Below are 24,197 nucleotides of genomic sequence, written 5' to 3'. Positions count from 1 at the left end.
GTGTGGGCTTCCAGGCTGTAAGCTTCAGAATGTATATCGTTCAGAATGAAAAAATATCTTCACACACACACCTTTGGAGATACTCAATCCTACAGTATCTAACTAGAATAGAATAATGTTTCCCATTCCCAAAAGGTCTGTCCACTCTCGGGCAAGAAAACAGAGCTAACTCTCCGTAAATAATCCTGGATTCCAAAAGGTGTTTATTATTTCCAGATAAGTTCTACTCCGGTCCCTTATTGCTTCCTTTTATTTCCACGATCCATCAAATAGAGTTTTCAAGAGTTTCTTGTACAACCCAGGAAACCAGGTTAAAGTTTTCTTTGCCTTTTTTTTTTTTTCCCAGAGAATCTCGTGTCTGGAACCGCTGAGGTTTGCTAGAGAAACAGACCAAGGGTAAAAGCATCTATCACTTATCATGACGAAGCAAAACAACAATCCGAGAAATGTAACCCTGTCCCTATCCCTAGAGGATGCAGCATCTTAAAAAAAAAAGAACCCAGAACAAAGGCAGGACATTGACAAGAACTATACTAGGATCTAAGGCAGTTCCAAGAATAACTTGCCCTTTCTTTACCTTCCCTTCAAGTTCCAGAAAACTCTCAAGGTTGTTTGCCAGAAGGATGTGCATATTTGTGTTTAATTTTTTAAGTGATAAGATGGGAGTGGGGGTGGGGGCTGTCCGAGGAAAGGCTAGCGCAGGCCCTTGCACACATTAATAAATGTTTGTCTAACTAAATTGCAAGGCTTGTCTAGCCCACCCTCTGGGAGAAGCGGCGGCGCCAATGCGTGATGTGAATTTTGAAGTCAAGTTGACTCTGGTATTAGATAAACTTTCTGATCCCAGTTCCTCCTCCCTGCGGCTTTCCACTTCGCCAGGGAAGGGGCGAGTGGGGACTGTTAGGAGGAGAAGGGGGGCGGAGTAGCAGATGGGGGTGTGTGGAGGGGGGGGGGAAAGCCTAGCGTCGCGCAGGCGCTTTCCCCACTACCTCTTACCATCACCCCCGCCCCCAATCCCCAGTTGGGGCTCGGAGCCTCGGCTCCTGTGGGACGCCAGTGCACTTGTAAAGGGAGAGCTGGAGACAGACACAAAGCCTGGGCCCTCCCCCTCCTCCTCCTCCTCCTCCACCTCCTCCTCTTTCTCAGCTAGGAAGTTCAGTCCTGGTGCTGCCCGGGTGTCTCCTTCTCGTCCCAGACACCCTTTTACCCAGACCTCGCGACCTGCGGCGAAGATAGCAGTACGAGGTAAGGGGCAGCAGTAGCGCGAGACCCCACCTCCTGCTCCCCTGGGCTTTGGCGCAGGGAGGGGGTTGTCGGTGGGCTGCTCGCGAGCCGGGTAGCTGCCTCTTTAAAGGGGCCGGACTCAACTCCCGGCTCGGGCTCGTTTTCTTTTCTCCCTTAGCCTTTTCTGTCGTTTTCCTTCTCTCGGCCGGAGACCGGGGAGGGGGTGGTGACGGGAGGAATGAGAAAACCAGAGCTCTGGGTCATTTTCCCTGGGGATACAAAGGAGGACTTTGGGGGGATATGCTGGGGGGTGACGAGAAGCGGAGCTTGGTTCGGGGCAGTGGGGTAGGGGAGAAGTCTGACCCTTTGCATCCCCGGAAAGAGAGTGAGAGGTATCGTTCCCATCACTGTGTCCTGAGATCCTGGGAGCTTGGGATGCCTTCGCCGAGCGTGAGAGTGCCCCGGTGTGCGCAGGCACGCGGGGGTGGAGAGAACGAACACCTTTAGTGAGACAGGCGGAGAGAGCCGGAGCTCCGGGGCGGCGTTTCAGAGGCACTTCTTTGTGTCTGCTGGTGCATTCCCTCTGATACTACCTTGGCTACTTTGTATGCAACTTGTGTCATTGTAATTACGTGAATGTTTTCTCCCACGTTAAGATAGAAGCTCCTCGAGAGTAAGGATTTATTGTGTTTTTGCTTTTCTCCAGTACTTCGCGTAGCTCCCCGCATATATTAAGCGCACAATAATTGCTGGTTGGCATAGTGATCTGAGTGAATATCCCAGTCTCGGGAAATACGTTGCACGCGTGTGAACACTTAGTTGTGCATCAGAGGCCGAAGCCTCTGGGTTTGTTGCTAGGTGAAGGCTGGCTGGAAGTTCTGCCCATGGGGGGATCCCGGGAATGCCCGCAGGTCGGTCCGTCGGACAACGTTTGGGTTCAGTTTCTTTCCCTGTCAGGTTGATGATTATGGGGGTACTGGATTCTAGAGAGGACTTTGTTGTTCCCGATACCTAGGCCACTTCCAACCTTGTGGATTTGGCTCAGGAACCGACTCCCTCTTCTTAGCTTGGTGTCCACTTTTCTTTTCTTTTCTTTTTCTTTTTTTTTTTTTTTTTTTTTTAATTTAATCGCAGCTTTCAGGAATTAGCATTTTTCTGACCGCCAGCTATGGCTTAATTTTGGGGCCGGGTTTCAAGTGAAATGCAGAGGCTATGACCCCTAATCACCCTGGGAGTGGCGGGGAGGGAGGTATAAACAGAGTCCTAAAAGGCTAGGGCGTCAGTTACGGACCGTGACGGTTCCACAGAAGCAGATCCCACGTTGGTGTTTGAGAGTTTTAAAAATTAGCTGAAGAGGCCACTTGAAAAACTCATTACAATTTGCCACGTTCAGTTGCTCACAGAATTGCAGTCTGCTCATTGTTTCTCCTGTATTAGGAAAAATCATTAACTTTATTAATAATTTTAACTAATGATTAATTTATTAACAATTTTAATAATTTTTCCTTTAAAATGTTCATGAAACAGTCTGCAGTTTGACAGTACTTTATCCATATTCAACAGTATGAAATCCCTTGTAGTGCCGCTATTATCCCCCGCCCCCCTTTTTTTTTTTTGGTGGAGAACTGAGAAACAGGTGCTGGTTATTTTGACCATTAACTATATTGCCTACATCATTGGTTCTCAAGCTTCCTTCAGAGTTCCTTGCAGCACAGTTTGAGGAATACCGGCTTACCTAATGAAGTATTTATTAAACACCTATTATATTCTGGCTCCTGGGCTGATATTGGGGATAAAAGACAAAATTGTAAGTCCTTTTCTTAAAGAGCTTACACTGTTTCTGGGGAAATACCATCGACTTATGTAAAATATATTCAAAGTAAAATTTAAGTTGGGATGAAAATTTGGCAACCCAATCACATACACAGAAATCTGAATTAATACAGGGATGTCCAAGCCCTTCCATTGTGCTATAAGGAGGAGATATAATTCAATGCTTCAATGAATCTTCTTCATCTATAGGAATATTCCCTCCAACAGTGTAGATTACAATCTGTCCATGTTCTCTTTTCCTGTATAATTTGGTTGTGTTCTGTATGTCCTGTATAGAGACACTGCTCGGGATGTTGGAAAATTTCCTTTGTCTTTTTCAAATTTGGTGGAACTGGGATTGACTCATCTTCTTTTCTATTGCATTTCCTGTATACTCAAATATACAAAATGAATTTATCTTCTCATGATGTGACTATTCCCTGTAGAGTGCTCATTCTTTGCAATGCTTGTTCATACCTTTCCTTGTTGGTTACAAGAGCATCTACCCAATGTGCTAAGGGTTTTCCTTGATTACTTTTAACAATAAGAGGAAAAAAGTGCAGCACACGAGTCTCCATTGATTGTTGCTCACCATTGCATCTGTATAGCCAGCCTATGTGATTTTGAGGACATAATTTATTTTGGTTCACTTTTGGTTCATGTTTGATTTGATTTGGCAAACATTAAATACTTGTGTGTAAGTACTTTTGTAATGCCGAAGAAACTGAGGCAAGATAGAGATTAGAGAGTTTTTAATATTTTATTTGAAAGGGAGAAATTTACTGGGACCAAATGGATCCATGGTTTGGTCCCAGGGCTGAATGAGACTATCGTCTCCAAGAATCCAGCATCCAGCAGCCAATTCGAGTTCTCAATGACATTTTTATATACAGTAGCTAAACAAAGGCAGGGGGGTTGGAGTCCAACCTCTCCAGGCAAGAACCATCAATTTGGTTCTGACCAGTTGGGGAGGTAGGACCATAAATTCTGACAAATTGGGAATTAAGAAAGTGTCTGGCTAGAGACTGAAGTCTGGACTCCCCCTTTTTGAGTTTACACATTGACAATATAACCTCTGAGTTATACCAATTATACCAGTCAGGGGGTGAGTTTGCAACTAAGGGGATTAAGGCAGAACAATTAGGGAAACTGAGGCAGAACAATTTAGAGAAGCTGAGGCAGAACCAATTTAGGGAAACTGAGGCAGTTTAAAAGAGAACTGTGGCACCACACTTTAAGACCAAAAAAAATTTGATCTTTGCCTGTAAGAAGGCATGTGTATATAATATATATACAGAATATGCAAATATGTATACAGAAAATTAAATACCAAAAAATATGCAAAGTAGTTAAAAACTAACTTTTGGGGAAGGTACTAGCAATTAGGAGATGGGGATAAGTTTCCTGTAGGAGATGGTCCCTGAGCTAAGCCTTAAAGGAACCCAGGGATTTCATGTCAAGGAAGTGAGGAAGGACCATAATCTTTGCATAACTACTTATTATTGTTCAGTCTTGGGGGGAATGGTGTGGGAAAGGGGAGAGGTTTCTTGACAAAGATACTGGAGAGGTTTGTTATTTCCTTCTCCAGCTCATTTTACAAATCGAGGACCAAGGAAAACAGGGTTAAGTGACACATCTAGGAAGTGTCTGAGGAACAGGCCAATACAAAGTCAAGGAGATGGGACCTGTTGCCCCAGAGTCGATTTTGATGGGGTATAGGAAGTTGACCAGTTTGACCGGAACATAGAATGAAGGAATGATGTGTGATAAGCTGTTCTGTGAGTGGTATTCATTTGCAGTCTTTGGAGACTGTTATTTTTGACAAATATGTTAGCCCTCTCTTTGAAGAGTTCATGATATAGTAGTATGTTATATCATATGAAGGGTCTATGATTTGATAAGTACCAGAAGCTTGCTCCACCAAATATACTGAGACAACTAGTAGCAGAGGGTCATGGCCTCAGGAAGACTTGAGTGCAAATCCAGCTCCAGATACTTACTAGCTCTGTGACTCTGAGCAAGTTACTTAATCTCCATCTACTTCAGGTTCCTCAACTATAAAATGGGGATAATAATAATAAAGCAGCCACTTTCCAGGGTTGTTGTAAGGATCAATTGAGATATTTGAAAACTGTTTAGCACAGTATCTGGCACGTAGTTGTTATTCAGACATTTCAGTCCTATCTGACTCTGTGATCCCATTTGTTGGGGTTTTCTTGGCAAAGATATTGGAACAGTTTGCTATTTCCTTCTCCAGCCTGTTTTATAGACAACATACTGAGATACATTCTAAGAACTATATAAATGCTTATTCCCTTCACCTTCCTTTGTGTTGCCTAAAGAACTGAAGGGTTAAACAACTGTGCCTAGGATGACATAGCCAGTTAATATCAGAGTCAAATTTGAATCCATATCTTTCTAACTCTACTCCTTTACTTCTCTCTCTCTGTCTCTCTGAATTTCTCTCTTTATCTCTAATTAAGAAGACATAATAAAACATGTAGGTAAAGCATAATACTGATTTAATAAGTGTATGTATTGTATACACACATACAAAATGTATATAGGAGAGAGATCAGATACATAAATGGATCTGTGATTTTATTGTTTTAGGAGTTCCCTCCAAAGATGCAGATTGCATCTTATTCCCCTTCTGGAGTGACTCTGGTCAATCCACTCCCATAAATTCATCACAGACAGGATGATCTACCTAACATAAAGAAATCTTTCCTTAATTTCTCCTGGCATTACCAGAATAGAAGTAGAATATTCTGGCTGTCTATCTTTCATCTTTCCATCCAACCTATCATGCAATTCTTTGATTACATTCTATGTGTCTGTTCATCAGAATTTTTCTTTGATTAAATGTAGCAGATTGCAATCCTTTGGCTCTCACCTCTCTGTTGTTTTCCTATGGAAACCCATTTTCAATTCCTTGAAGGTAGTTGTATTCCATGTTATTCTTTTACAGCACAGTGGATATTAAAAAGATGGACTTTTAATGAGAAGCTCAATGATTTAGAAAGTTATGGAAAGATTTGCACAAAATGTTGAAGAGCAAAGTGACAGAACCAAAAGAACATTGTATACAATAACCACAGTATTGTTTTAATAAATACTTTGAGGCATTAAGTCAGTTTGACTATTATAAATACACAGATTAAAAATATAGGAATATGAAAAGAGACTCTGTATCCAAGGAAAGAATTGATAAATAGTGTGAATAGAATGATTTTATATATATACATACAGATACACATACACAATATGCACACACCTACTTGTGTCTAATGATAACCTTCTCTAGGGATAGTGGGGAGGGGAAGAACAGGAAAAAAAAAAGAAATTTACATAATAACTTTGTTGTATATTTGGAGGAAATAGCAAAGTGTATAATGTAGATTTGCACTTTCACGTATAATCATCTTCTTTAAAAAAAAAAATACGCTGTTATGGAAGCGCTTGTTTTGTTCCATGAATTGAAAATAAAAGACATTTTAAAAAATAAATAAAAGAATGGACCTTTGATTTCATGGGAAGCTTGGGAAGCTTTGCAATTTCCCACAGGTAATCCTGTATTCTCATTCTTTTATTCAACTTTGTACCCAGTTCATTGTCCATGTATACAGTCTATTCCAGATGGACTTATCAGCTTATCTACTTATCATATGATGGTTCATTTGATTACACTCAGACATTCACTATGAGGAAGCAATGAAAAGAGCACGGTACTGGGAGCTAGGAAATCTTGACTTCAGTCCTTATTACCTGAAGGATTCTGGACAGGCAAATCTTTTGAATCCTTCCAAGTCTCAGTGAGTTCATCTGTGAAATGTGGACAGTAGTACTTATACCATCTACCTTCGTGAACTGGTATCTCTGAGGAGAGATGAATTATTTGTAAACCTTAAAGAAGTAACAGAAATTGCTGCTGTGCATGTTGCAAAATACCCCTCCCATAAGTGTTTTCCCAATAAACGTTTCATTTATACAGGTGTATGGCAGTAAGAAAAACAGTCTTATTTTATGTTACGTTTCATTAAGAATTTGAATATCATTATTAAAAAAGCATTTTGAAATAGACTTTTATACTGTTAGCAATTCCATTCTGGGAATCTGGATTGATTTGGTCTAACCCTTTCATTTTATTGGGAAGGAAAATGAAACCCAGAAAAGTGAAAAAACTTGCCTAAAGTATTTGGTGGCAGATTTTTTTTTTTTTAATTTGGCCATTTCAGTTTGATTCTTCATGATCCCATTTGGGGTTCTCTTGGCAAAGATACAAGAATGATTTGTCATTTTGTAGATAAGAAAACTGAAGCAAACAAGGTTAAATGATTTGCTCAGGATAATACAGCTAGTGTCCAAGATCAGATTTGACCATCTTCCTGATTTGGGGGTCTGGCACACTATCCACTGTGCTACCCAGCTGCCCAGAGATGACCCTAGCACCCAGTATTTTTTCCTACCAATGGTACTATTCTAGGGGCTAGAATAAATGATTAAGTGTGGACAGGAAATCCTTCCTGTACAGTTTAGATCACTTGGGGCTTGCTTTTATTATGTTACAAAATATAGGAGCAAGAATTTGGGAGTAAGAGTCTGAGCTGTTGCATTCAGAGCTCAGCTTTGCTTCCCTGATGCCTGTGTGACTAGAAAAAATCACTTAACTCCTCTGAACTTAATGTCACGTGTAAAATGAAAGAGTTGGATTATAAGATTTCTAATGTGTCTCCTCAGTTCCAAATCCTAATATTAATCTTATGTGGGTTAGTATATTATATAGATCCTGGCCCCTTGAGCACAGTTCATATCTCCATCCTAATACAATACAAATGCATGATCTTAATTACCTAAGCATATAAGAAAGCATGGGTGAAGAAAAAAAACAGAACAAAACAGAACAATCAGAACTTATACAAAATCAGCTTATGTAAAAAACAAAACAAATGGTTTGTCAATCACATAAGTATTCTATGGTAAGTAAATTTTTAGAAAGATTTTTTTTTAAAAAAAAAAACCCTGCTATTGATTGAATATTTAGATTTCATAATGCTAGCTGGTTAAGTCTAAGCAAAACTATTTTTGTAGAAAATTCTTATTTTTAAAAAATCCTGAGAAGGGTGTTGTTAATCTTTTAAAGAATGAAAGATCCTTTTTTTCTATCCTTTCCAGCATTCAGTTATTATTGGCCTTCTGTTGGTAATGCCTTTGATTACTCTCCAGGTACAGCAGGAAAAAGCAAAGGAGAGGAAAAAATTCTTTCATATAGCTGTTCCAGACTGTCTTCTGCTATTTATATTCTTGAGGTAAGAATCCAAAGTCCAAACTTGAAGAATTTCAGAGTTGTAAGGAACCTCAAAGATCGTCTAGACCAAACTAAACCAAGAATCTCCTCCAAACATTCCCAAGTGTCATCCAGGTTCTGCTTAAAGACCTCTAATGAAAAGAAGTCCCTGGCCTCCAGAGGCAGCCCATTCCACTTTTGGAGAGTTCTAATTGTTAGAAAAATTTTCCCTTTACAAGAAAATTTTGCCACTTTACATTCTTTGCAAACTGCCCTGTGGGGCAAGGACAATGAGTCTAATCTCTTTTCCTCATAGCTGGAGGAAATACATGGAGACATCTGCCATTGTTGTCACCTTCTTAGAAAGATATTTAATCCCAGGTTAAATATTGCCACTCCTTTTAACCAAATCTCATATTATGACATCATTTCCTTGAAATTATACAACTGATAAGCTATAATTTCCTCACTAAAATGGATAGGTTAAATTTACTTCATAATTAAGAATGAGTTGTGACAGTTTAGTTCGTGAAACACTATTCAGTTCAGTGAAATAATCCCTTTTATTTATTCACTGCACCAACAGGTATTTCACATATCATCTTGACATCTTGATTTGAGTTTCATGCTAATTCCAAAAGATTTAGTAAAGATTCATACCCATTTCTACTTTTGAAATTCTATTTCTGTGTAGATCATGCATCTCTTGGGATAGATAGAGTCACCCTTATTACCTGGAGGAAAGAGTATTTCCATCTCTCCAGTCCTAGGATGCTGAATGCTACAAAAACAGAAAATGAACTACCTCTCCTGAGGCAGTTCACACAATACAGCAGAACTCTTTTGGGGGCTTATATTCCAGCTTTACCATATCACATTTCTGCAGCATTAGGTTCTAATACCTCAGTTTTTTTATTTTGCATCTTCAAAACGAGAGTCAGACTGGAGGATATCAGCTCCCTTGCTCTGGATAGTGTGATTTGAGGATTCTCTGAATGGAGGAATTTTTAAAAGTTTGGGCATTCCAAATGTACTTCTGATGTGAAGTTTTTCTTTTTTAAACTAAGATAGGTTATGTTAACAATTACAATGACCCTCTCAAGCTTATTGCCATTAAATATATAGGAATTTGGGAAATATTGGAAAAACTAGTAGAAAATCTTCTAGGTTGATGGTGATTGTTTTTAACCATCTAAACTGAATCATACATTTCATGGTTGTGCTTTGGCAGTTCATGAGTTGTTCTGATAAGTACTGTTATATTCTAGTTTATATATCTCTGGGTCTTGGTTTCCTCATCAGTAAAGTGGAGGTTTATATGATCTCTAAGTTCCTTTACAATGCTAAATTTTTTTCCTATGTCCACAGTATCTGATCAGGACTGTTTAGACCAAGTAGACAAGTAATGTATATGATATGATTTGGAGGAATGATAGTAGAATTAGCCTGGCATCACAGGTAAAACGTGTATAAAACTATTGAAATTCTCAATATTAGATTCCCTGCCTTTGACAAAAAGTCCCTTAAACATCTCAGTTCAGCATATTCAAAACAGAATACATTATCTTTTCTCCAAAAATGACTTTTCTTCTGAATTTAAGGTTTTCTTTACCCTTGCCTTGCCATTAAGGATACTCGTGTCCTTACAGTCACAGAGGTTTTCAACATCAGCATCATCCTCAACTTCTTACTTTCATTCATATATGCCAAATATCTCTACATCTGACATATGTACACTTCTCTCCACTCATTGTCATCAAGACTCTCATCACATTGGGCCATTGATCTACAAACTTTTTTACTGAATACCCTTATTGGTGAATTTTTTGAGCATTCTCCTCCAACATATGTACATTTAAATATAAATTATTGTCTTGTTAGGTACATATATATTTTAGGTTCATATTTAGGTTCATTAGGTACTCTTTCTCATCCAAAACCAGAAGGGAAGTGGGACTTTTACTGCATCTTGGAGCACAGAGTCCACACTACAAAAAGGGAATGCAGTAATCTTAAGGTATTCTGGGGAGCAAGAGTAGATTGGAGGAGAGAAGAAGAAATTCCTAAAAAAAAAAAAAAATTATCCTAAACTTAACAAGCCCCCAACAAAAAAAGAACATTTCCATATACAAAGCAAAATCCCAAAAGAAGAAAACTGTAACTTTTTATTCCATCCAACTTACATTTTTAAAAAGTATATAACAAATTCAGCATTTTCAAAATTTTTATTGTCTATTTTTCCTTCTGAATTTTTTTCTGTTCTCTTTTATACACTTTAAAAAATGTTAGACTATCCCACATTTTTCTTTTCTAAGTTTTTGGGGCAGCACAATTCCTACTTTTTTTTCACCCCCCCCCAAAAAAAAAACAAAAACAAAAAATGAACTCGCCCTTCCGATAAATAAGTAGTCGAACAAAACAAATACATACAATGGCCGTGTTCAAAAAAAATTGTATGCCTTCTTCCTAAGAAGAATTTCTTACCTCTTTGGCATAAATATGCAACTTGCTTCATTATAGGTCTTCTGGAATCATGCTTGATCAGAATTAGGAAACCTTTCAAAGTTATTTTTCTTTATAGCTTATAACCATTTAACTTGTTCTTGTTCTATTCTCTTTACTCTATATCAGTTCATAACTTCCAAAATTTTCTAAAGTCATCCATTTTGCCATTTCTTATGATTTACTAATATTCTGTATTCATATACTGTTGGGGGCAGGAATTGGGGATTTTCCCAATGATTCCTACAGAGCTATTATTATAGGCATTCAGATAACAGTTACATTTTAGCTGTCCTGGAGGACTCATGGCCAGAGGGGGGGGAATGTGTTGGGAGATAATGATTGAGGGCTACAAGCTCCACTATTGGCCATTGAAGAAAGAGTGCTTTAATTTACCATCTGGGAATCAGGCCATGACCTAGGGGTTATAGATTCTACTTTGGATACAGAACCTAGATTATTGCTATAACCTCCTGATTGTCAGATCAAGTTTCTTCACATGACAATCAATCCTTCACACAGCTGTCAAAAAGATCTTTAAAGCTTTTGGTTCAATAAACTCCAGTGGCTACCTAGTGCTATGAGGTTTAAATACAGACTCCTCTTTTTGTTATTTAAAGTGCTTCACTTCCTGGCTCTAACCTGTTTTTCTAGTCTTACTGCCTATTGCCCTCCTTTATGGGCCTTATGGTCTAGCCATAATGGCCTACTTACTATTTCTCACATGACATTTCATCATTCCTGAATGTTCTTTCTCACTTGTGCTAGGGATCCTCTGTCTCCTCACAACTTTTGAGGATGTTTGGTTTCCCTCAAGATACTTGAAAACTTGTACCATCTGTCTCTTCAGGGAAAGACTGATTCAGTTTGGTTTTGATATCTGTGATAATTGTGATTTTTGAAATATATTGATACCCATAAAGCTTATTAGCAGTGACACTTTTCACCGACTTGAGCCATTTTGAACCTGTGTCAAGCAATTAATGATTGAAGCTCCTGGTTGGATATGACTCTTGGTCAACTGTTGTAGCCTGTGAGCCATTCTTTTTCTTGCTGCCTCAAGTCCACTCAAAACCCTCGTCCAAGTTCTGGTGCTGATAAGGAAACTCCTCCAATTTCCTTTCTACATCTGGGTCTGGTTAGGACTAGTGCATCTGACATTAATTACCTGTCCCAAGCTAAGCCCATTTTTAGGGTATAAAACTTCCTGCTTGAACCTGCTCATTCTGAGCTGGTGCTTTCACCTAGGTGTTGGCCCCTGTACCTGTCTCCCATTTCCTCAAGCTGTGTGGAGGATTTAAGGAAAAGGGAGAACTCTAGCCTCTCATGTTTTCTAAGTCAGAAGTTCTTAACTTGAGGTCCATAAATGTGTTTTTCTTAAATGATAACTATATATCATGATAATTGGTTTCCCTTGTAATCCTACATATTTTATTTTATGCATTGGAAAACATCATTCTGAGAAGGGGTCTATGGCTTTTACAAGATTGCCAAAGATGTCCATAGTCAAAGAGTTTTAAAATCCTTTCAGTGTAAGTACATATTTCCTTAGAACGAATTTAGATGAACTCTGGGAGATGACTATGAACCATTACATAGAATTCCCAATCCCTATATTTTTGTCCACCTGATTTTTTATTTCCTTCACAGGCTAATAGTACACTATTCTTTTTGTACAGCAAAATAACTGTTTGAACATGTATTTAAAAAAAATGAATTTAGATTGTTTTTTGGGGAGAGAGGGAATGAGGGAAGTTGGATTTATCCTTTCAAGATATAAATGTATATATACATATGTGCATATATATACACACATGTATATTGTATATATTTGTGTATGCTTATACACATGTGTCTGTGTATATACCTATAGATCTATATACATGTAGAATATGTGTCCGTCTGCATATATGCATTTATACACTAAATGTATTTGCCTACACACACACTGTTAATTAACAAATTATTAACAAATTCTGTTGTTCTTATTCAGTAACACTGGAAGCCTAGAAAAGTTAAAGACCTCTAGTCACATCTTGTTAGTGATGATACTGGGTCCACTGAGTTGCCAGTTTATTGCTCTTTCTATTATATCACACTGCCTGCTCTCCTATATAGGTCAAATTTTCCAAAGACTTGGAAAAACCTGTAAAGTGCCTTGGTGAACTTTTAGTGTTTTATATGACCTGGGCTAAGTTATTTAATGTAATCTTCCGTTTTCTCATCTTTAACCTCTCATCTGAGGTTCATTAGACTGTGAGTTCCTTGAGACCATGGAGTATCTTGCTTTTATATCCTCAGTACTTAAAATAGTACTTGTCATGAAATATAAGCACTTAATAAATGTTTTTTGATTTGATTGGTGTTTCTTCCAGCTCTAAAGCAAATTTCTTATTAAGTGTTCAGGTAGAACCAGATAACTCTTTCTTAGGTATATTGTAAAGGCAATGTGAGAATTTGGAATGGATAACTTGCAAAGTTTCTCCTGCTCAGATTGCCTCTGAAACAGTGTTGCCTCTTTTTCAGGCCAGTTCCTCAGTAGTTTGGACTTGGTGTTAGAACAAAATGAATCCCTCCTTGGTCATCCAACAACTAACATATTTTTTGCTAAATAACTAAATGAACTACTTTATTTTTTATGTTTTGATTTTGTTTTCAGAAAGAAAAACAATGCCCTCAGACTTACATGGAAAGCCATTTAAATGTTTACTCTATTCTAAACATTTTAAATGAATAAAAAATGGATTTACCAGTAAGAATCTATATCATTAAGGCTACTATAGCCCAGCTTTTTTTGGCTGCTAAGCCTCAGATCTTCAGGGTAAATGCATGTAAATCCTAGTGGACTTTGACAGCCTTTTTTCAATTTCTCTATAGCATTGATTATCTGAAATAAGTGAATTATTCCAGTCACTTGTTCCAGCTTGATGTCAACCTTTACAAAGTCACATTAATATTTTCTTAGTTACAACAGGAAGATATTCAACTAGGAAATAGGCACTGAAACCAGACAGTTGAAGTTGATTGAGGTAATCTAAACCCCACTTTGTCAGAGTTACTCATTTATTCCACTTATCATGCATCTGAAAGCCACTGGAGCCCCTCCTAGCTGCTTTATACTTAGGTGATGAGCAAATTACCGTCCTTTACTCCCCTGAGCCAACTAAGCCATGAGAAACTTTTTAAAGAAAAAGTAGCCCAACTTGAATGGGGAAGCTGGGGAATAGAGGAACTGAAGAAGTTAGAACAATGTTCCCACTCAATCTCTCCAGGCATTTGTGAGAATCAATTAATCAAGCAATTCTTCTACATGAGATTCTACATGAGATACCAGGAATATAATATATATATATATATATATATATATATATATATATATATATATATATATATATATATATATATATATATGAAAATCACAAATGAAATGTACCTTGCTTTCACCCTGCAGGAAAAGACAGCATGTGCACAATAAGTAGATATAAAATAAATACAAGGTCATTTGGGTGGGTGAGGGAAGGAATTAGTAAGAAAGGGTCATGCAGGAAGTGGTGTTTGAGCTAAATTTTCAAGGAAACTGGAAAATTACATGAGGTACGGGTGAAAAAGGAATGTATTTTGGACAAAAGTTTTGGACAAAACTTTTCCTGTGCAAAGTTATGGAGAAGGGAAGAAATGGGATAATGCATGTGAGGAACAGGAGGATAAAAAGGCCATTTTGGTTGGATCAAAATATGAGTGAAGCAAAGTAATCTATAGTAGACTGGCTGAAAAGGGAAGTTAAAGGAAATTATGTGTGCAAATTAGAATATAAATAAATGTTAGTCATTATTTTTGCCAGCATTGCCTCTTTAAGAGACAGAAATATTTTAATGATTAGAATGGGTCTTCATAATATATGATCTCATTTGTTAAGTACAGATATGTCCTGATTTAGGAAAACTCTGTATTCCTAAATTTGAATTTACAAAATAGAAAGTGATGATTATTCATATGCAAAAATGAAGTCTTCCATCCCAAACTTTTCTCAAATCACCAAATTCCTAAAAATCTTTTTATTTCAAAGATTGTCTTTATATGAACTTTCAGGGATGGCTCTCCTACAGAAAATGAGGAATAGTTGGGTTATCATTACTCATACACTGAGAAGGACATTAAGGTCTAGAGAAATTAATGATCAAATTTACCTACTCACTAGTAAACCCAGAATTAGAAAAACAGTTTTCCTGGACCTTCGTTTAAATTTCTGTCTGCCTTACTTCAACACTAGAATCCCAAAGGATTAGAAAGATTAACTATAAAAGATATTTCTAATCCCATATGAATTTGAGCAGCTCGAGGGAATCTGAAGAATGTTATATGGTTAAATTACATGGCCATGAAGTATTATGTATAATTGGATACCTGATGGATTTTCCTGAAATTTAAATAACAGAAACCTAACATTTCCATATTGATTGTTGTTGTTATTGTCAGTTTGAAAATAATGACTTGGTACCTGGGATTTAAATATAAAGATTTAAGACATTACTAGAATTCTAAGTAATGAACTTGTACTTTTAATAAATAATTTATAATTTCTTTTGTGATTCAAAGCAGTAGAAAGAATGGCCTGTCTTTTCTGGAGCTTTTAAACACATAGAAGAATTAAAATTCATTAAAAAAAAACTAAAATATAAGGCAAAGTATGGTACATATATATACTCTAGTATGTACTCTAGACATTAAAAAGAAGAAACAATCAGGAAGACCTCGTGAAAAAAAGGTGAGACTTGAAATGATCTTTAGAAGATGGGCAAGATATAGAGGTAGATAGATTTTTACACACATATGTGTGTATATGTGGTTGTATAGTTATCCCCTCCACATCGCAGGTGTTAGGAAATGGGTACTCTCTGAATCTGGAAATTCCGCATAAAATTTTTTGGCTTTCCCTTAATATTAGAGAAAAAGTCTTTTATGGGACATTTGTAGTATTTTATTATAAAATTTGGATTAAATATTTGGTCATAGACTATAAATATATTAATGTTAAGTAAAAATACTTTTTTAATGAGTCATCTGCTGGCCTTTGCATGTCTTTTGCAGCATCTTCAAAACTCCCCCAAATTCCCATTTAATTTCATTAAATTATATTTTAAAACTGCAATGTAGTGAAGTCATGATGGAAAAAGTAAAAGGGCTATCTGTATATGCATGCATGTATACACTTAAATGTAACATGTATATGCATATATTTACACATATGTATACATAAATATATGCATGTATATACATATATTATAAATGAGGTAGTATGAGGCAAACATTTCAGATATGAAAGTCACAAAGATGATGAAATGTAAGGCATATTCAGACAATGGTAAGGATATTTAATTGTCAAATTTTAATGCAAGTACTATAATGAAAGTTTAAAAATGGGGTCTGTGAACTTTAAAACATTTTAAAACTACTTCAACAATAATTGGTTTCCTATGCAACAGTATGAATTTTATTTTGTGCATTAAAATACCATTATTCTAAGAGACTTCATAAAGTTTCCAAAAGAGTCCTTGACGCCAAAAATGTTTAGACTTTATGATTTACTGGAATAAATGACTAAAAAGGATAGTTGGCCCCAAATTGTGTAGGGCTTTGAATGCCAAATTATTATTATATTCAGTATAGAAATAAGCATTTTGGTACTTGGGATTTAAATACAAAGATATGAGATTATTATTCTAAGTAATGATTTTATACTTTCAATAAATAATTTATCATTTTTCCTGTGTAAAAGGTGTACTGGTGATATTGTACTTACATTATTGTCCTTAGTGTTGGAAATCTGTGGAGTTTTGGAGTGAATGAGAAAGGTGAAGATTTGTAGGTTTTTATTAGGCAACATCAAATGAAAGGATTGAAAGGCAGTAAAAAGTGTGAGCTGTTTTGTGCTAGATCCACTCCACATCTCTTATCTTTTCTTAATTCTCAATAGGCAACTATTTGCTTCTGCTCACAGTCATTTAACAACAAGCATTTATCAGGCACTTATTATGTGCCAGATGCTGTGCTGGGGATACCAAAAAAAAAAAGACAAAAACAATGTTTGATCTCAAAGAGGAGACAACATATAAATAATTAGTTATATTTAAGTCATATTAAAAATAGATGTAATATGAGGCTTCCTGAATTGTGATTCTGGGCCTAAAAGGAATAAAGAGGAAATGAACAAAGCAGAAATGAAAGAATTGATTAAAGCAATATTTTCTGAACCAATTTAGTCATTGAGCACTTTGGGATTTGTAATATATTGATAGAACCTATTAGCGCTGCCTGAGGGGCTTAGGGGTTTTGAGTAATTGGAGAAAATAGATATTGGGAGTAAGGATTGGGGAAATGGTGGTGCAAATGGAGTAAATTAGGCCTGTTTTATGGTCCAAATTTATGGTACATATTAGGTATTTTGAGAGAAGAAAATACCATTAACATTAAAATGTTCTCAAAGAATCCTAGTACCATTTCTTAGAACCCTAAGATTCTATAGAACATAGTTTATTAAGTGTGCTGAGTTAAAGAAAGTTATTAGCAAAAATTTGGCAAGATTCTACAGGTTTAATATTGACATTTAGCCCCTATCAGTTGAATTTTCCTTTTGTGCAGAATTTATTAGTATATTTGAATTGTTCTGTCCCAGTCTTTCCTGAATGATGTTTTAAAAAAATTTCCAATAATATTTTATTTTTCCAAATACATGTAAAGATAGTTTTCCACATTCATTTTTGTAAAACTTTACATTCTAAGTTTTTTTTTTCCTTCTTTCCCTTACCTCCCATTTCCAAGATAGCAAGAAATCTGATTTAGGTTAAATATGTACAATTCTTTTAAACATATTTCTGTATTTGTCATATTATGCAAGAAAAGTCAGAACAAAGGGGGGGGGGAGGGACAATGAGAGGGAAAAAACAAGCAAGTAACATAGAAAGGTATATTATGCTTTGATTCACACTGAATTTTTTTGATAGTAGATAATAAGAATGTAGATTTAGAATAGATCATTCAACCTAATTCATTTTACAAATGAGTAAACTGAGGTTGAGAGAGGTTAAATATGTCATTTATAGAGGATAGAAACTGGACTCTCAGCTTACTCCCCTTTGCATCTGCTGATCTGCCTGGTTTCATCTTTAAAAAACAAGATGCCTCCTGATGTCCCACCCTCACTTTCCTTTCCTATATCCGTTTGTGGGTTATCTTCCAATTTAGATTGTAACCTTGATGGTCTAGGGTCATATGGCTAAACTAGGTAAATTTATGAGACAGGGTTTAAACTTAAGTATTCTCTACAACAAGCCCAGGATTATACACTAAACTATCTACCTGCTTTATTTAGGAAAGAACTAAATTACTCATGTCCAGCACATTGTATCAGGTTCTGTTATAATCTAATGAAAAGATTCCATATGGACTATTATATAGAAAGTGGTTTTGCCCCAAATGGATTATGGGCTCCTCCTTAGGGCCCTTTGTGCTGCTAGACACACTTTTAGATATATGTTGGATGCTTAAGCGCTTACCACAGTTTTTAAGCAAGTTCCTGGAGTTGAATTTTGGTCTTATCTTCTTCCAACATGATTAATATGGAAATGTGTTTTACATGATTTCACCTATATAATCTAATTCAAATTGCTTACTATTTAAAGAAGGGGGAAAGGAAGGAGAAAATGAAAGGAGAGGAAAGGAGGAAGAAAATTTGAAACTCAAAATTTTAGATGAAAAATGTTAAAATTTTTCTTTACATGTAAGTAGAAAACTAAAATAGTATTTAAAGGGAAAAACATAATAATATAGTTTCCCCTCTGTTAACTCTTTTGTAACATTATCCTTCTAATTAAGAAAATCCCAGAGAATATTCCTTTGTGTTCCTTGTGAGATTAAATCAACCTGTTCTCAATCCAAGACTATGAAGCAAGTTACCTGTTCACTTCATTGATACTAAGTTACCAGTGTCCTCCCCTTTCCACTTCACAAAAAGGCCCAGAAGATTCTGGTGACCCCTCCCGTTCTTTGTAGTATCTGGTACATGGCTGGAAAGAGCTTCCAGATGCAAAGAAATCTCCCTCATCTCTCCCTTCCACCTCCCCACCCCCACACCTCACCAATTCAATAAGTTATTGACTGTTATTGATTCACTTGACAATTCTTCAAGGATTAGTTATTTAATTGATGTTTCCTCTCTCCACCAACCCAAATTATAGCCCTTCTTTCCCATAGGAAATAGTTTCATGAGTTCTTTTAGCAGAAAAAAATTCATCACCTGATATTGCATTTTTCCAAATTTTGTCTTATCTTCAAATGACAGCTTCCCCAAGGCTTTCCTAATTTCATCCAGTTCTCAGCTAAACTCCCACTCATTGAAACAACTGTGTTTAAGCTCAAAAGAAACTAGAGCCACTGAACTGTATATAAGAATTCCTATAGGATGCATATTTATTAACTTAGAAAACCATACATGTTTATGCATTTCTTTTTTTATTAACACATCAACACATTACAATCAGATAGCACTACGTTTTTTTTTATTATAGTAACTTTTTATTGACAGAATCCATGCCAGGGTAATTTTTTTTTTTTTTACAACATTATCCCTTGCACTCACTTCTGTTCCGATTTTTCCCTCCCACCCTCCACCCCCTCCCCTAGATGGCAAGCAGTCCTATATATGTTGAATATGTCCTAGTATATCCTAGATACAATGTATGTGTGCAGATCCAAACAGTTTTCTTGTTGCACAGGGAGAATTGGATTCAGAAGGTAGAAATAACCCAGGAAGAAAAACAAAAATGCAAACAGTTTACATTCATTTCCCAGTGTTTTTTTTCTTTGGGTGTAGCTGCTTCTGTCCCATCATTGATCAATTGAAACTGAATTAGGTCTCTTTGTCAAAGAAATCTACTTCCATCAGATTACATCTTCATACAGTATCGTTGTTGACGTATATAATGATCTCTTGGTTCTGCTCATTTCACTTAGCATCAGTTCATGTAATTCTCTCCAAGCTTCTCTGTATTCATCTTGCTGGTCATTTCTTACAGAACAATAATATTCCATAACATTCATATACCACAACTTACCCAACCATTCTCCAATTGATGGGCATCCACTCAGTTTCCAGCTTCCACCCACTACAAACAGGGTTGCTACAAACATTTTGGCACATACAGGTCCCTTTCCCTTCTTTAGTATCTCCTTGGGGTATAAGCCCAGTAGAAACACTGCTGGATCAAAGGGTATGCACAGTTTGATAACTTTTTGGGCATAATTCCAGATTGTTCTCCAGAATGGTTGGATTCGTTCACAACTCCACCAACAATGTATCAGTGTCCTAGTTTTCCCGCATCCCCTCCAACAATCATCATTATTTTTTCCTGTCATCTTAGCCAATCTGACAGGTGTGTAGTGGAGATAGCACTACATTTTAATCTCGTTCAGGATGCATTCAGGAGTTCTTGGGCCACATGTCTGACTCCTCTGTCCTACAGGAAACTTTTCCCAATCCCCTTAAATCTAGCTAGCACCTTCTCTCTTTTAACAATTTTCAATTTATCCTGTGCCATCTTCTGTCGTCCCGATGTGTGTCTTCCCCCTGGACCCAGATGGCTTTGGAGGGGAGTGATGCTGGTGACTTTGCACAGCCCTCCCTTAAATCCAGCTCACTCACATGTCCTAGCATCACCTCCCTGATGTCATAGCGCTCCTCAAGGATGAAGGACAAACAACAGCATCCTGTATATAGGATACATCTTGTCTGTACGCAGTTTTTGAATGTTGTCTCCTCTGTTGAATTGTGAGCTCTGAGTACAGGAATTGCCTTGCTTTTCTGTGTATCCCTAGTGCTTAGTACGATGTCTGGCACATAGCAGGCTCATAATAAATGTGCGCTGACTCATTCCGATGTAGAATGTTATTAGACTGTGATTGGAAGTCTTCCTTGTGCTTATTTTGCATAACTTTCCAGATCCCAGACACAAGAGGCATTGGAGTTAGGACTTCTTCAGTAGAGCTACTATTCAGTATGAGGGGTAACTTAGTTGAAGCTGACAAACGTTTAGTGAGTTTGTACCTTATACCAAGCTTTTTTATTGTTACCTGGAGGATAGAGAAAGTATAGTATAAAGAACACTGGTCAGGGGATCAGAGATGTGGACTCTGCTCCTAGATCTGCCACTAACTGCTTGCCTGACGTAGGGAAATTCTCTCAAAAATAGCCATCAGTCAGCAAGCACTTACCAAGTTCCAATCATCTGTCAGGCACTGTGCTAGGTACTGGAGATACAAGGAGAAACAATCCTCCCCTCCCGAACCGTACTTTCTATCAGGGTAGATTTGTGCAAATAAAAGTTTTTAGAAACATACAAAATAAATATGAGAAGTAGCATAGCAGAGTGACTAGGGAGCAGTCTGAGGAGTAAGAAAAACTGCGGTTCAAGTCTCCATTAACACACATTGTTATGTGACCCCTAAAGCATTCACTTGACATATACATGAGTGTAATATTCTAAAATTGTTAAATCCTCAAAAAAGTACTGATCTGTGTTGAGTTCTCCATGCTGATGGAGAGGGTTTTTTTTTTTTTTTTTTTTTTTTTAATGGTAAATTGAGATAGGGAGGACTCTAGAAATGAAAGGGAGAGGAAAAGGAAAACCATCATGTAAAATGTGGCCTATGAGCTAATTTTGAAGGAAACAAAGTATTCTAAGAATCAGAGGGAAGGAGGGGTTGCATTCTAAGCTCAGAGTAGCTAATTCTTAGCCACTTAAAAAGTATGGAGAGGGGAGATGGAATGTCACAAACATTCCAGAATGGTAAAGGCCACTTTATACAGGAAGAAGATTAACATTCACCAAGAATGGAAAGATGGGTTAGAACCCGGTGGTGAAGGGCTTTAAAAGTCAAAGAAAGGATTTTATATTTGATTCTAACTACAAGGAGCCACTGGCATTGATTGGGTGACCTGCTCAGACTTGTACTTGATGAACATCACTTTGGCAATTATATGAAGGATGGATTGCAGTGGGGAGAGACTTGAGACAGGAAGAACAATGAGCCTGACATAGTAGTTCAGATGAAGAGATGGTAAGGATCTGAATTATACTGGTACCTCTGAGTAAAAAGCAGGGGATAGATGTGAATTGGTAGAAAGCAGAGATTTGGTAACTGATTGGATTCAGGGATCCTCAAACTAGCCGGCCAGATGCAGCAGCTGAGGACGATTATCCCCCTCACCCAGGGCTATGAAGTTTCTTTATTTAAAGGCCCACAAAACAAAGTTTGTGTTTTTACTATAGTCCGACCCTCCAACAGTCTGAGGGACAGTGAACTGGGCCCCTATTTAAAATGTTTGAGGACTCCTGGATATAATATGGGTTATATAGATTACTTATTGGATACATAATATAGGTTAATGAGAAAGAGGAGTTTACAGATAATGCTAAGGTTGCTGTGTAACTGAAGGCTAGTGATACCTTTTATAGGAATGGGGTAATTCAAAAGAGAAACAGATTTGAGGGAAAGAAAATATATCCTATTTAAGGCATGTTGACTTTAAAACTCTTTTGGCCTTAGGTTTTTCTTTGCTATATAGGGGACTGGGAAAAAAAAAAAAAAAAAAGATGATCTCTGAAGTCCTTCAGAAGAACTTAAGCCCGTTGATCATGAGATCATAGATTTAGAGTTGAAAGGGATCATAAAGTCATAGATTTTGAACTTGAAAGGACTTGAGAGTGTCTGGTTCGACCCCTTTATTTTACAAATGAGAAAGCTGAGGTCTAGAGAGTTTAACTCAAACTAGTAGAAATTTGAACTTAGGACCTCTGGTTTCAAATCTAGGACTCTTAGGACTCTTCTTGTTTTTCTTTGCATCCCCAGGGTCTTGTACATAGTGTAATTCATACAAGTTTGTTGAGTTTGATTGAACTGAACCAAACTGGATTCTTTAACTCTAAAATTCTGTGGTTGTTTTAGAAGTTGACAGGAAAACTCTTGGGTCTTTCCATTGGGTTGGAGGAAAAGATGTCAACAGGCGTGATTAGAGAGATAAAAGGGAGAGAAGGGAATTCCATATGTAAAAACAACGGGAACAAGAACATAGGAGTATGAAAGCATAGTTTTGGTTTGAGAAACTAATAAGGGTAATACAGTTTCAACTGTATTAACTCTTTAACTTTTTTATATTAAGACCCGTTTAAATTTTTTTTTTAAAAAAAACCTACACTCTTAAAAATTTTGAGGAGCTTCCCCCACAAGAGCTTTTATTTCTAGGGAATATATCTCAATATTTACCATATTAGAAATTTAAATGTTAGTTTTAGTATTATTATGACAATGGTTTTGGCCTTAAGTACCCTTGAAAGGTTCTTGAAGACTGAACTTCAGTCTATATTTTGAGAACCATTGGCCAAGAACATAAAATATGTGTGGGATGCTAGTGTGATGAGACTGAAAATATAGGGCCTTAGATGTCAGATACAGAGCACAATCTTTATTTGCTAGGTAATGAGGAGCCATGAAGGTGATTTGTTTTGTTTTTTAGGTACATAGTAATTTGACTATATACTAAGCGCTAGAAGGAATGTTAGAGTTATCTAGTCTGCTGACCTCATTTTACAGATGAAGAAGCTGAGCTCAAAGATGGAAGGGAATTTGCCCAATTTCACACTACTAACAAATGAAAAAGATGAGATTCATTTCCAGGGCTTCTGAATTGAGGATAATATAGTATTCCTTATAATTAATTACTAGGAAAGGGGATCCGTAACTAAGATGCATTAGAACTCTGAATCTGGAGTTCCAAATAGTCTCTAAGGAGTCTTCCCCCTCCAAGAATCTATGTTTTTATAGATTATAAACAAAATGAGAATTTTTAACCTATTACTTAGTTGAATATAGAAAATTACTTCTTCCTGTATCTCTTTACCTTATTCCATAATAATTATGTGTCAATAGCTGACAGGTATGTAGTAGTTTAAAATTTATAAAGCAGCATCTGAGCCCTACAACGACCTTGTGTCATAAACTCTATAAATATTTTATGGATATGGAAACTTAGATTTAGAAGAGCTTATGAGTCTTATCCTTGGTCATATGGTTTAGTGTCAGAGGTGGGATTTAAACCTAGATTTTTCTGCCTCCATCCAGCTCACTGTCCCTTACACCAGGCAGTCTCTTGTTCGTGTAGGCAATGAATGAAAGCTTTGTGATGATGCTGTTTGCATTTTGAATGAATAGTACTTGAAGGATTTTTCTGTAATGTCTTTACCATACATGAAAGAGCTTTCTGCCCTTCCCTTGTCCCTGAAAATAAAGACAAGTAGAACCCCCAACAAAATGCTTGATT

The 24,197-nt window shown here is 36.9% G+C and overlaps 1 protein-coding gene across 6 annotated transcripts in view; it reads left to right on the top strand.

Moving 5' to 3' along the window:
• The first annotated feature begins 1,001 nt into the window (after positions 1-1,001).
• Positions 1,002-24,197, top strand: part of RIN2 (Ras and Rab interactor 2) — a 214,610-nt gene continuing 191,414 nt past the window's right edge. For 5 of the 6 annotated variants that reach the window (XM_031951051.1, XM_031951055.1, XM_023494867.2 and 2 more), the window contains exon 1: positions 8,183-8,345. The gene's annotated coding sequence lies outside the window, so the exon portion shown is untranslated. Of the gene's footprint in view, positions 1,246-8,182; positions 8,346-24,197 lie in introns of those variants that run through there. The other variant, XM_031951053.1, reaches the window with a different exon arrangement.

The sequence above is a fragment of the Sarcophilus harrisii genome, chromosome 2, assembly GCF_902635505.1.
Source record: "Sarcophilus harrisii chromosome 2, mSarHar1.11, whole genome shotgun sequence".
Lineage (NCBI taxonomy): Eukaryota > Metazoa > Chordata > Mammalia > Dasyuromorphia > Dasyuridae > Sarcophilus > Sarcophilus harrisii.
The sequence above is the reverse complement of the archived record's forward strand: the minus strand, read 5'-3'. Positions and strand labels throughout refer to the sequence as shown.